This window comes from Stegostoma tigrinum, chromosome 2 (genome assembly GCF_030684315.1).
Source record: "Stegostoma tigrinum isolate sSteTig4 chromosome 2, sSteTig4.hap1, whole genome shotgun sequence".
NCBI classification, from domain to species: Eukaryota; Metazoa; Chordata; class Chondrichthyes; order Orectolobiformes; family Stegostomatidae; genus Stegostoma; species Stegostoma tigrinum.
The window spans coordinates 101,666,607-101,680,985 of record NC_081355.1 but is presented as its reverse complement, the minus strand read 5'-3'; positions in this window follow the sequence as shown (position 1 = coordinate 101,680,985).

The window sequence follows — 14,379 nt, the reverse complement described above, 5'->3', positions numbered from 1 at the left end:
TTGAGAGTACTGATTCCCATTTCTGGTTTTAAGTAAGAGTCTTACACAAGCTATTAATCCTGCTAACCAGTTTTTCAAAAGTTGATATTGCAATTAGAGGCACAGGCTGGATTGTTGGCTGGGATTTCTTCATATCTGACACTCATGACATGCCTAACAAAGTTTGACCATGACTTTATGTAATTCTGACCGATAGAACTGGTTTAGTATTTACGTTTGTCTTTTTCTAATACTTACTGTTGAAATTTCATGAATGCTTGTGAATTTTTGTCTCTCTTTTCTGACGTGATTAGCACCTGATGGACTACATCCCATTCATCCTCAGCTGATATTTGATGTGTTCTTCAGTTCCTCAGTAGTACTTTTGTCTCGCAAATAATAATGCTGGAGTATTGGCTTTGATTTTATTTTTGTATGGGTTGTTTGACAAAACTCTTTCAATTTAGAATCTATTTGTTACACTTCTGTTAGAAAGATGGGCTGAACTGTTAGCCTTATTTACTTTTGTAGTCAAAACTTCAGAAATTACGGCAGTTTCTGATGTTCCAGGTTATCTCCCTGTTTCACAGATTATTTGTCTGTTCAATTCTATGGTTGTGCGATCTAGGCACAGCAAAGTGAAGAAACAGTCCAGAATGTTCCTCTTGTCACATCTTCATTTCTTTTATCTCCACTAGCTGTTTCACTAGCCTCAGTGAGACCTTTATTTTTGAATCAGTCAGCATCAGTGACCAACCTGGTTGTTTCTCTTTTTATGGGTTTATCTCCTTGATTTAAAACATAAGGAAATACCTCCTTTTGAGAGAAAATATTCAAACCTCCAGGTGATTTGATTTTTTCTATCAGTTCAGAATTTTCTACCCTGTCCAGACTTATCACTTCCCTTCGTAGCTTCTCAGGAAACACATTCTCTTGGTACAATAGCTAGTTTTAGTACCTATTCACATTCTTGTTGGCTGTTCTGTGGATTCCTTGAACATTGTTATTGTATTAATCAGTCTCCTGTTTACTTGCAACAGTTAGCTTTGATATGTCAGCCTTATGTGACGAAACTATTGGCTTTAAGAGGTGTATTTTGTCCTGGTATTTTTTTGTGAGGTGAGGTCAAGATAGATGTGACAAGTGATCTGTTTCAAGCCAATAAAGTAAATAGCTTGTGAGGCCTTGCATCTCCCTTCTACGGCAAAATGTTCGAGTTCTTTCTTTCTCTCTCTCTCTCTCTCTGCCAGAATTTTCTCTTGATGCTTTTTACTCCTGGACTGGAAAAACATTGTTTGTGAGACTATCTATTTATGGGATTTACCTTTGCCAACTGTGTGTTTATGGGACGTTACTATATTGGAATAGTGCTGTTTAGTTAAATAATCTATTATTCTGTCAAGTTTTCCAATAGAGTTAGAATTAGACCAATTCTCCTTTCTTTTCTTTGTATTTTAACTGTAGAGTAGGAATAAAGTGTGTTTTGCTTAAAGCCAAGTGGTGTAACCAGTTGAATTACATCTGGAACACAGCACCTTACACTTGTCTTTAAATAAGAAAAAGTTAGGGCCTAGCCTGTCTCCTTGACATATTTGAAGGGGGTTTAGTCTGTCCTGTAACACATTACGATGAAGCATCTTATTTATATCACTGTTTGGTTCTATCCTTTCTCCTTCAATTCTTTGGTACCCTTCTGTTTCTTTACTAAAACTAGTACCTCATCCACCCACACACTGTTTCACTGATTTCCTTGTGGATTTCCGTGTAACATCTTTAAAAGGAATCTTAGGTATCTGCCAGAACTGCAGCTTCCTGGATCTCTCTTATTACCTTAATGACCACCCCAAAATATTGCAAACTTCTCCAGTTTGAAAAGCATTTGCTACTGTTCCACCCACCTGACTAGTCCTTTAATATCTTCCAGCTGTCTGCTGTAAAATGGATTTGAAAGGGTCAGTGTTGAAGAGCACATTAAGCATTGTCAAATATGGTAATGTCACTTGACCTTGGTGAGGAGAAAAGTTTAAGATCCCAAAGGAGTAAGACCTACCTCCTGTGCCTTCCTCATAGACCTCTTTATGGTGACCATTATGTTAATGTAACTTGTACATAGTTCAATACATGATAGTAGCTATATTTTTTTTGAGACGAGCCCTCTTCATTTTAGACTACCAAATGGTTTCTCCCTACCACATTAGACCAAACAGGTCCAGTAGATCCTACCACTAAGGAGGATATTGACAACAAATCTACCAAGTGATTGTGCAACTTGGTATAAAAATGAATTTTTTTTTCACTGACCAATGTGACAGCAAGCAGTGTGGACTGTATATAGCTGCAGCATTCAAACCCATGACTACGGTGAGGGTCTGAACAGCAGGTCATGAAGACAGCAGCTAAAGGAGCCAAATATTCAAGAAACATTCACGAGACAACCTCATAGCAGGATTCTTTAAGGCTGAATCTACAGCTGGTGATAAAAAGCATTTCGGAACTGATAAGAGATCTGCAGCAGGAAGATGTTCAGAAGTTCCTGGATCTGGAGCATTAGTCACTCCAGCACAGCTAAGGATTGCTTCAGGTAGCAATCATAGACAGAGAAAGAACTGACTTTAGAGACTTCACAAATAAAGTTCAAACCTCCAATGGGTAAAATAAAAGAATTTCAAGATAAGATTGGAGCTGTTTATATGTTTTCCTCAAACCAGAAGAAATAAAGTACAGCTCAAATTGAAGGTCATTGACAGAGCAAGCAGGCATAGCAGAAATTAAAGGCTACAGTCCAATTTAAAAGGTTGCACACCAAGTAAGTTGTGAAGCCAGCATTAAACCACTGAGATGGGCAATTCAGACTCTAAAGCAGAAAAAGTCTAGTGGAAGAAGAAATTATGGCGGCAGAATAGACAAGGGATTCAATATCCAAACATAAATTCTGGAAGCTTTTCAGTCCATGTGCAAATGCTGCAAGACCTAGACGATATCTAGGTTCGGACTGGAAATTGCCACAAGACATTCATGACCGACAAATGCCAAGTAATGACAATCTCAAATGAGAGAATCCAATTATTATCCACTAATATTCAATGGCATAACCATCGTTGAATTCCCCACTATCAATGTCCTGAGGGTTATTATTGGCCAGAAACTGAACTTGATTCGTCATTAGTGTCTACGTCAGCAGGGAAGACTCTAGGGAATCTGCAGCAAGCAACTCACTTTGGAAATCAAAGCTTGTCCACTATACAAGGCATAAGTCAGGAGTCAACTGGAGTACACCGCCAACACAGCTCCAGCAACACTCAAGAAATTTGATATTATCCAGCACAGAATAACCAATTTCATTGACACCACATTCACTTCCTCCATAACCAATGCATAACAGCGACAGTGTATACCAACTACAAGATGCACTACAGAAACTCACCAACAGCACCTTTCAAACCCACATATAGAAGGACAAAGGCCTTGGGTATATGGGAACATCACCACTTACCACTGTAGGCCACTCATCATCCTGTCTTGGAAACATATCACCGTCAGTGTCACCTAGTAAAATTCCTGGAATTTCTTACCTAATGGCATTTTGGATTTATCTTAGAGTCATGGAGATTTAAAAAAAAAGTGGAAGTTGATCCTTCAGTCTTTCTACAGACACCTTAAGTTAATTAGTCCTATTTCCCAGCATTTGGCCCATTATCCTCTAAACCTTAACCAGATGCCTTTTAAGTGTTAGAATTGAAACAGCCTCCACCACCTCTTCTGGCAGCTCATTCTATGCGTGAACACTCTCTGCGTGAACACTCTCTGCATGAAAAAGTTGCTGCTCCCACCCCGCCTTTAGTTCCTTTTTAAGTCTTTCCCCTCTCACCTTAAACTTACACCTACTAGTTTTGGACTCTCCTACCCTGGAGAAAGACTGGGCTATTCACCCTATCCATGCCCCTCAGGATTTTATAAACATCTATAAGGTCAAAGCTCAACTTCTGATGCTCCAGAGAAAATAGCCCAACCTCTTTAGCCTGTCCCTATAAGCTCAAACCCTCCATCACTGGCAATATCCTTGAAGGGAATTCAGAAAAGATTTATAAGTTTTACAACATGTTTCCTGCAGCAGGGTGACTAGAATTGGAAGCAGTATTTCAAAAATGGGGAGGTGATGCCCTAGAGGGTATTATTGCTGGACTGTTAATCTAGACACACGGATAATGTTCTGGAGAACAGGTTCAAATCCCACCATGGCAGATGGTGGAATTTGAATTCAATAAATATCTGGAGTTAAGAGTCTAATGATGACCATAAATCTATTGCCATAGAACATAGCACAGTACAGACACTTTGACCCACGATGTTGTGCCAAACTATTATTCTACTAAAATCAATTTATCCTGCATACTCTACATTTTGCTATCCTCCATGTGCCTATCCAAGAGTCACTTAAATGTTCCTAATGGATCTGTTTCCACTACCACTGCTGGCAGCATATTCCACACACCCACCACTCTCTGTGTGAAGAACCTACCTGTGACATCTCCCCCATACCTTCGTCCAATCACCATAAAATTATGTCCCATCCTAATAGCCATTTCCTGGAAAAAAGTCTCTAATTATCCACTCTACCTATGCCTCTCATCATAGAGGTTTACACAATCAAGTCACTACTCATCCTTCTTCGCTCCAATGAAAAAAAAGTGCTAGCTCCCTCAACCTTTCCTCATAAGTCCTGTCCTGCAGCCCAGGCTGCATCCTGGAAAATCACCTCTGCACCCTGTCTCTAAAGCTTCCACTTCTTTCCTATAATGAGGTGACCAGAACTGAACTCAATATTCCAAGTGTAGTCAAACCAGAGTTTTATAGAGCTGCAGCATAACCTCACGGCTTTTAAACTCAATCCCCCTGCCAATGAAAGCCAAGACACCGTATGCCTTCTTTACAACCCTGTCAACTTGGGTGGCAACTTTGAGGGATCTATGGACATGGACCCCAAGACCCCTCTGTTCCTCCACATTGCCAAGAATCCTGCCATTAACCCTGTATTCTGCATTCAAATTTGACCTTCCAAAACGAATCACTTCACACTTTTCTGGGTTGAATTCCATCTACCACTTCTTTGTCCAACTCTGCATCCTGTCAATGTCCCATTACAACTACAACAGCCTTCTACGCTATCCACAACTCCACCAACCTTCGTGTCATTGGCAAACTTACTAATCCACCCTTCAACTTCCTCATGCAAGTCGTTTATAAAGGTCACAAAGGGCAGAGTCCTAGAACAGATCCCTTTGGAACACCACTGGTCACTGAGCTCCAGGCTGAATACGTTCCATCTACTACTACCCTCTGTCTTCTATTGGACAGCCAGCTTCATATCCAGACAGCCAAATTTCCCTGAATCCTATGCCTACTAACTTTCTGAATGAGCCTCCCATGTGGAACCTTATCAAATGTCTTGCTAAAATCCATGTACATCACATCCACTGCTCTACATTCTCAAAGATTTCAATAAGGCTTGTGTGGAATGATATACCCCTCACAAAGCCATGGTGACTATTTCTAATCAAACTGTGCTTTTCCAAATAATCATAAATACTATCTCTCAGAATTGTCTCCAATAATTTGCCCACCATAGAAGTAAGACTGGCCAGTCTGCAATTCCCAGGGTTATCCCTATTCACTTTTTTGAACAAGGGAATAACATTTGCCACCCTCCAAATCGTCTGGTACTACTCCAGTGGACAGTGAGGATGCAAAGATCAATGCCAAAGAGGCAGCAAATTCTTCCCTTGCTTCCTGTAGTAACCTTGGGTATACCCTGTCTGGCCCAGGGGACTTATCTATGCTCATTTTTTTCAAAATTTCTGGCACATCCACCTTCCTAACATCAACCTGTTCGAGTGTAGCTGCCTGTTTCATGCTGTCCTCACAAACGTCAATGTCCCTCTCACTAGTGAATACTGAAGCAAAGTATTTATTAAGGACCTCCTCCACCTCCTCCGCACGCAAGTTCCCTCCACTATCCCTGATTGGCCTTACCTTCATTCTGGCCATCCTCTTTTTCCTCGCATAAGTATAGAAAACCTTGGGATTTTCCTTGATCCTAATCACCAAGGTTTTCTCATACCCCCTTCTCGCTCTCCTAAGTCCATTCTTCAGTTCCTTTCTGGCTACCTGTAGACCTCTAAAGCCCTGTCTGATCCTTGCTTCCTCAACCGTAAGTAAGCTTCCTTCTTCTTCTTGACTAGGTGTTCCAAATGTCTTGTCATCCAAGGTTCCTTCACCTTACCATCCCTTCATTGCCTCAGTGGACAAACCTATCCAGTGCCTGTAGCAACTGCTCCCTGAACAACCTCTACTTCTCTGTCGTGCATTTCCCTGAAAACATCTGATCCCCACTGGTGTTTTGTAGTTCTTGCCTAATAGCATTGTAATTACCCCTCCCCCAATTAAATACTTTCCCATACTATCTGCTCCTATCCCTCTCCATGACTATAATAAATCTCAGGGCGTTGTGATCACTATCACTGAAGTGGTCTCTCACTGAGAGACCTGACACCTGGCCTGGTTCGTTGTCAAGCACCAAATCCAATATGGCCTCCCCTCTAGTGGGCCTATCTACATATTGATTCAGAAATCCTTCCTGGACACACCTGACAAAATCTGCTCCATCAAAACTATTTGCACTTCGGAGGTTCCAGTCTATATTAGGGAAGTTAAAGTCACCCATTACAACAGCGCTGTTATCTCTGCACCTTTCCAAAATCTGTCTCCCAACTTGTTCCTCAGTGTCTCTGCTGCTATTGGGGGTCTACAGACAACTCCCAATAAAGTGACTGCTCCTTTCCTGTTTCTGACTTCCACCCATACTGACTCAGTGGACAAACCCTCCCTCACATCCTCCCTTTCTGCACTGTGATACCATCCCTGATTAGCAATGCCACTCCCCCACCTCTTTTACCTCTCATTTCTTTTGAAACATCTATACCCCGGAACACCCAACAACCTTTCCTGCCCCTGTGTTATCCAAGTCTCTGTAATGGGCACAACATCGTAGTCCCAAGTTCTGATCCATGCCAATTGTCAGGAAAGTCCTATCTGGTTCATTAATGCACTTTAGTCAAGGAAACCGCCATTCTTACTTTATACCTGTGACTCTAGACCCACAGCAATGTGGTTGACTTAACTGCCCTCTGGGCAATTAGGAATGGGCAATAAATGCTGCCTAGCCAAAGACTCCCTCATCTCATGAATGAAAAAAAGGAACCAATGTCCTGTACAGCCACAACGTGATCTCTCAACTCCGATACTCAGTGCATTGACCAATAAAGGCAAGGGTACCAAACACTTTCTTCACTATCCTGTCTACCTGCAACTCTACTTTCAAGGAACAATGAAACACTACCCAAGGGCCTTGCCATTAAATATATGAGTCCAGCCCTGATTTGCCTTTTCAAAATACGGCACTTCATATTTATCTAAATTCATCAAATGAATTGCAGTGGTTCAACAGAGTTTACTGTGGAGAAGGGTGGAAGATGGAGAACGTGGAGAAATAAATAGCGACATCTTGAAAAATGTCCATATTACAGAGGGGAAGGTGCTGTACCTCTTAAAATGCAAAAAGGTGGATAAATTTCTGGGATCCGATCAGGTGTAACCCAGAACTCTATGTGAGGCAAGGGAAAAGATTGCTGGGCCCTTTGCTGAGATACCTGTGGCGAGCAATGATACAAATATGGTGCTGGAAGACTGGAGGTTGGCTAACATTGTGTCACTATTAAAGTAAGGTGGTAAGGAAAAGCCAGGGAACTATAGACTAGTGAGCCTGACATCAGTGGTGGGCAAGTTGATGGAGGGATTCTGAAGGACGGGATTTGCATGTATTTGGAAAGGCAATGACTGATTAGGGATAGTCAATATGGCTTTGTGCGTGGGAAATCATGTCTCACTAACTTGTTTGAGTTTTTGAAGAAGTAAAGAAGATGAGGGCAGAGCGGTAGATGTGATTTTCTGGACTTCAGTAAGGCATTTGACAAGTTCCTCACGGTAGACTGGTTAGCACAGTTAGTTCACATGGAATGCAGGGAGAACTAACTATTTGGACACACTACTGACTCAAAGGTAGAAGACAGAGGGAGGTAGTGGACAGTTGTTTTCAGACAGGAGGTCTGTGGCCTGCAGTGTGCCACACTAATCAGCGCTGGGTTCACTGCTTTTTGTCATTTATGTGAACGATTTGGGTGCAAACATAAGAGGTATTATTAAGTCTGCAGATGACACCAAACTTGGAGGTGCAGTAGACAGTGAAGAAGGTTAACTCGGAGCACAACCGGGTCCTCATCAGAGGGGCCAATGGGCCAAGGCATGGCAGATGGAGTTTAATTTAGATAAATCTGAGGTGCTGCATTTTGGAAAGGCAAATCAGGGCAGGACTTATACAGTTAATGGAAAGGTCCTGCTGAGCAAAGAGACCTTGGAGTGCAGGTTTATAGTTCCTTGAAAGCAGAAACACAGATGAGATACCAAAGGTGGTGTTTGATATGCTTGCTTTTATTGGTCAGTGCATTGAGTATAGGAGATGAGAGGCTATGTTGCAGTTGTACGGGACATTGTTTAGGACACTATTCTAGTCACCCTCCTATAGGAAGGATGTTATATGTTGTGAAACTTGAAAGGGTTCAGAAAAGATTTACAAGGCTGGATAGGCTGGGGCTATTGTCCCTGGAGTGATGGAGGCTGAGGGGTGACCTCATAGGTTTATAAAATCATGAGGGGTATGGATAGGGTAAATATGTAAAGTCTTTTGCTCAGGGTGAGAGAGTCCAAAACAAGAGGACATTGGTTTAAGGTGAGAAGGAAATGATAATAAAAGGGACCTAAGGGTCAATTTTTTCACAAAAAGGGTGGTATGTGTATAGAATGAGCTGCCAGAGTAAGTGGTGTAGGCTGGTACATTTGCAACATTTAAAAGGCATCTGGAAGGGTACATGAATAGGAAGGGTTCAGAAGGGTATGGGCCACATGCTGACAAATGGGACTGGATTTATTTAAAGTATCTGGTTGGCATGGACGAGTTACACCGATGTGTCAGTTTCCATGCTACACAGCTCTATGATTTTGACCTTAAGAAGGCAGCTCACCACCACCTTCTCAAGGTCAATGAGGTCTGGGCAATAAATGCTGGCCCAGGCAACACCATCCATATCTCATAATAGATGATGAATGTTTTTATATTCCTTTTAACTCATTTGTTTTTTAATCTTAAAATAATCCATTCTTAAAGATTTATCAGTAGAGATGTTTCATTTCTGTTTTTGATGTGCTGCTTTATTCAGGTTTCAAATGATATTCATGTGAATAGGATCTTTGTTATTGCATATCAGTTGGAGGATTTCAGCATTTCTTTTGTAGTTAGTCATTTTCACACCTGTTTTTGATTGAAATTGATGAGACATTGCACAAAGTAGATCTTTCTGGCTTTTCTTGCTGGGTGGTGTCTTTAATGATTAAGGACAATGATTCACACAGGAGTTAATATTTTAATATGCGTGTCCTATCTACTTAGATACACATAATTTGCAATCAAACCTACATTTCTAACCAGGTATTGTTATACCTTCCTCTCACAGTATGTGAACAACAAATAATGCTAAGTGAATAAAGTAACGTTTTAAACAAGGAGACATACAACACCATATTATCATGCTAAAATGAATTCATAGTATAAATAGACTAATGTTAGAACAATGAAAACATACCGTGCATTATGGTCTGTTTAGAATCATCAGAAACGAGACTTGTAATGGTAAAATGGAGAATGTGAAGATATAAACAGCATCTTAATAGCTGTATAAATTTATGAATAGGAAGTTTCAGTACATGACAAGATGATTGAACCTTTGATATATTGAAAGAAATGAACAAAATGACCATTCAATAGACAAAGCTGTACAGAAGATTAAAAAAAAAGTGTCACGTGAAATAATGCAGTCACATCTTTCATTCATGGGACACTGCAATGAAGGCTGATTGCAGAGCTGAGAAAAATCATTGGCAGAAAAGGATGAACAGGGCAAGAGAGAATATTCACACTAATGCAATAGCACTTCACACACAATCTTGAAAGAAGGCAATTCCTTAAGAACCAGGAGAAGGGCAATGATCCCAAATGCACTGAATACTGAAAGAAGACACTATGGAAAGATACCTAATGTATGTACATATCATGCCAAGATGGTGTGTCAGCAATTTAACAGGCAATTTCATAGCACTAAATAATCCTGGTATTGTATTTACAATTCCTTGACCAATAATAGCCTGAAGCCAATATGAAGCCTTCCTAAATAATATTTAGACTGACCTGTGTCAGCAAGTGTTAACAGTCTTAGCGACCAAATAATTAGCAAAAGAATCGGTTTCATGAATTGCAACTGGCTAAAAACCACGAAGCTTGTCAATCTTGACTGGTATATAAATTACACTAGGGATATAAAAATTTCTAGATTACTAAAAGGTATGATGACAACAGATGACATCTAGAGTGTCTCAAAATCCAAGTGCCAATATCCAGACCATCATCAGGGCACCCAAAAACTGGAACTCTGAAATGGGTTCTATGATTCAGATACACAGACTTTATTAATGGCAGGTAAGATAGTTGAAGTGAATGTGTATTCACAGATGCAGAATATCTCACAGGGCATCAAGGACGTCACCCGCTTCTGATGAATCTGCAAAACACAAAAGGTGCAACTGGTCTATAACATCAGATTTATACCATGGTTGGTTTGCTTACTGAGCTGGTTTGTTAGTTTGCAGACATTTCATTGCCTTGCTGGATAACATCATCAGTACAGCCTCCGATGAAGCGCTGTTGTGTTTTCCCATCTGGGGTTTAGGACTACCTAAAAGGACAAACACCTCATGAATTCTACAGCCTCCCAAAAGTACACAAAATGGACGTCCCCTCCCAGGCATACCAACACACAGGTTTGCCAAGGAGTTACAAAAAAAGACTAAAGCACCTTATCAGCAAATCATTCCACTTAGTCCATTCAGCCCAGGAGTTCCTCAATTCCCTCAAAGACATAATAGACATGGACGAGACCATGGTATCCTTTAATGTTACCACACTGTTCACATTGATTAACATACCAGTGGCAAGAGAAACACTAGCAACACTTCTAAAAGGACAAGACTCAAGTGACACCATCTCCATAGACAACATACTGAAATTACTGGAACTATGCTTCATGACCCACTTGACCTTTAACGGCCAAATCTATGAACAAATCAATGGGAAACCCATGTGATCATCTATCTCCAGACAAATAGCAGAAGTGGTGATGCAGAGACTCAAAAGCTTGGCCCTTCCACAGACCCCACATAAACTACGGCATAAACTATGACAACGGATACTTGAACAGCTGGCTCTAATGCTGCCTGTCACACAAACAACAACAGGAAGATACAGAATGCCCTGACACACTCATCACATTACCATAAATCAAAAACATATCTGAACTGACCACAAGATTCCTACGATCAATGGGCATCAGAGTTGCACACACTCTTACATCAACTCTACACCAACTGCTAACTCAAACCAAAGTTCCCTTACCCACTGTGGACAGAACCAACGTGATATACAAAATTCCATGCAAAGACTGTGACAAATATTCCATGACAGAAAGGAAACTGGCCACAAGAATACATAAACACCAACTAGCAACAAAAAGACATGACCAATACTCACTCGTCTCCATTCACATGGAAAAGGAGAACTACCAGTTTGATTGGGACAACATCAAGATCCTAGGACAGGCCAAAGAGAGGCAAGCACGGGAATTTCTAGAGGCTTGGTTCTCCACCAAGAAAGCCATCAATAGACATGTAAAATTAGACCCTATATATATGCCACTGCGAAGAAAAACCAAAAATAAGGTAACCAATTCCAACAGACCCACGCTTCATCAGAGGCCGCACTGATGATGTTACCCAGCAAGGTAAGAAATGTCTGCAAACTGACCAACCAGTTCGGTGAGTGAACCAACCACAGCATCCACTACCTGAGCTACAAATCTACTCAAGAATGTTAGATTTATACTGTTATATCTCAATTGATACTATTGTTGAACAAGTCAGATCCTGGTCCGACATCTGGCTTGGTAAGTAATATTTTGTTTAGTTTTTATTTAACAAATACAAATGGACAACAGTGTAGATTTGGTTTCAATGATAAAGCAGAAGTTTTTTTTATAAAAAAGTGAAGATAATACATTATGAACCAATTAGAGAGGAGCTAGTGGATGTGGTTCATCTGGATTTTCAGGGGCTTTTGATAAGGTACCATTTAATAGGTTAACATGCAAAGTTAAAATGGAATTGGAGGTTCCGTTCGGAAATGGATTGAGAACTGGTTGCCAAACAGGATCCAGAGAGTTTGGAATAACGGGATTTTTATTCCCCCCCCCGAGTGCAAGCAGTGTCAAGTGGGTACTGCAAGGATCAGTGCTAGGACCCTAGCTATTCACAATATAGATTAATGATTTAGATGAGGAAACTAACATGTCACACTTCTACATTTACAGATAACATAAAGCTGGGTGGAAGGTTGAGCTGTGAGGAGGACGCAGACAAGCTTCAGTGCAGTTTGGACAAGTTACGTGATTGAACAAATACATGGCAGATGCAGCATAATGCAGGCAAATGTGAAATAATCCACTTTGATGGCAAAAACAGACAAATTATCTGAATGTTGATAAATTAGGGAATGAGGTGATCATACATCAATTGCTGAATGTAAACATACAGTACAGCAGGCAGTGAATAAAACATGGTATATTGGCCTTCATATCAAATCGGATGCAAGTAGAGGAGCCTCAATGTCTTGCTTCAACTGTATGGTATGACCACATCTGAAGCACTGCACGCAGTTTTAGCTTCCTTGTCTGAAAAAGGATATTCTGGCTATGGAGGGGGATGTTAAAAAAAATGGTTTATCAGGCTGATTAAAAGAACTGCAGACGCTTGAAGAAGAGATAACAAATCGCGGAGTTGAAGGAACACAGCAGGCTAGGCAGCATTTTCTGAAGAAGGATCCTGACCCAAAATGTCAGCTTTCCTGTTCCTCTGATGCTGCCTGGCTGTTATGTTCCTCCAGCTCCACACTTATTTATGAGGCTGATTCTTGGGATGGCAGGACTGGCCTGTGGGAAAAGACTGTATTGGTTAGGCCTATCTTCACTAAGGTTTAGAAGAATTGGGGAATCTCATAAAAAACCTATACAATTTTAATAGACTATACAGGACAATTGCAGGAAGGATGTTTTCAATGAATGAGGTATTCAGGGGTCTCAGTCTAAGGATCAGGGTAGGCCCTTTGAGAGATAGAACTGGGTACTGAGTTGGGTGATCAGTCATGATAGCATTGAATGGCAGAGGAGGCTCGAAGAGCTGAATGGCCTACTCCTGCTCCTATGTTTTATGTTTACCATCGCATTAGAAGGTTCCAGTATTCCACCTGAAATTTAATATTTTATTTTCACACCTAGGTGTGATATTGCCATGTCTCTTTTCAGGTTTCTTTCAAATGATGAAACTGTTTTTATTCTATTTGTGCTAAGTACCAGTCGATTAAATTAATTAATAGCATGAGTCCCATAGAATTTCTCTTTGGTTTCAGCTATTGCTTCTAGGGTTGGGAGTACACACTGCTGCTGGTGGTGAACTGCTTTTGGATTTAGGTGAGCATAAAGGTTATGAAGCATGTTTTTAGCCGAGAGTGGGGTGTGAAATGGGTCAGCTAGTTCACTTTCTATGTTGAAGTCAACCCCATGAGCTGGCATTCTTCATTTTCACAAGATTATGTACATGCTATCTTGTTCTTTTAGTTGGCTTTCTTCTGCCCCATTGTTTCTCGCTTGGGTGGAGATGGCAGTGTCATAATGGTACACGAGGGTACATGAACACCAGCTGGCTACAAAAAGACACAACCAATACTCATTCATCCCAATCTACATGGACAAGGAGAACCACCACTTCGACTGGGACAACACCAAGATCCTGGGACAGGCTAGAGACAAGCACGAGAATTCCCGGAAGCATGGCACTCCACGAAGCAGGCTATTAGTAAACACATTGAACTCGAGCCCATATACATTCCACTACAGAGGAAACCCGGAAGTGAGGCAATCCATCGCAACATACCCCAGAGTTTAAAAACCAGGCGGGAAAACACAGACGCTTCATCAGAGACTGCACTGAGGATGTTACCAAGCACGGTAACGAAATGTCTGCAGAACAACAAACCAGCTCGGTGAGCCAACCAACGTCAACACCTACAACCCGAGCTACAGATCTAATTTAACACCCTAATTCTCTACAGTTTTTGAAAAATGCTCAACC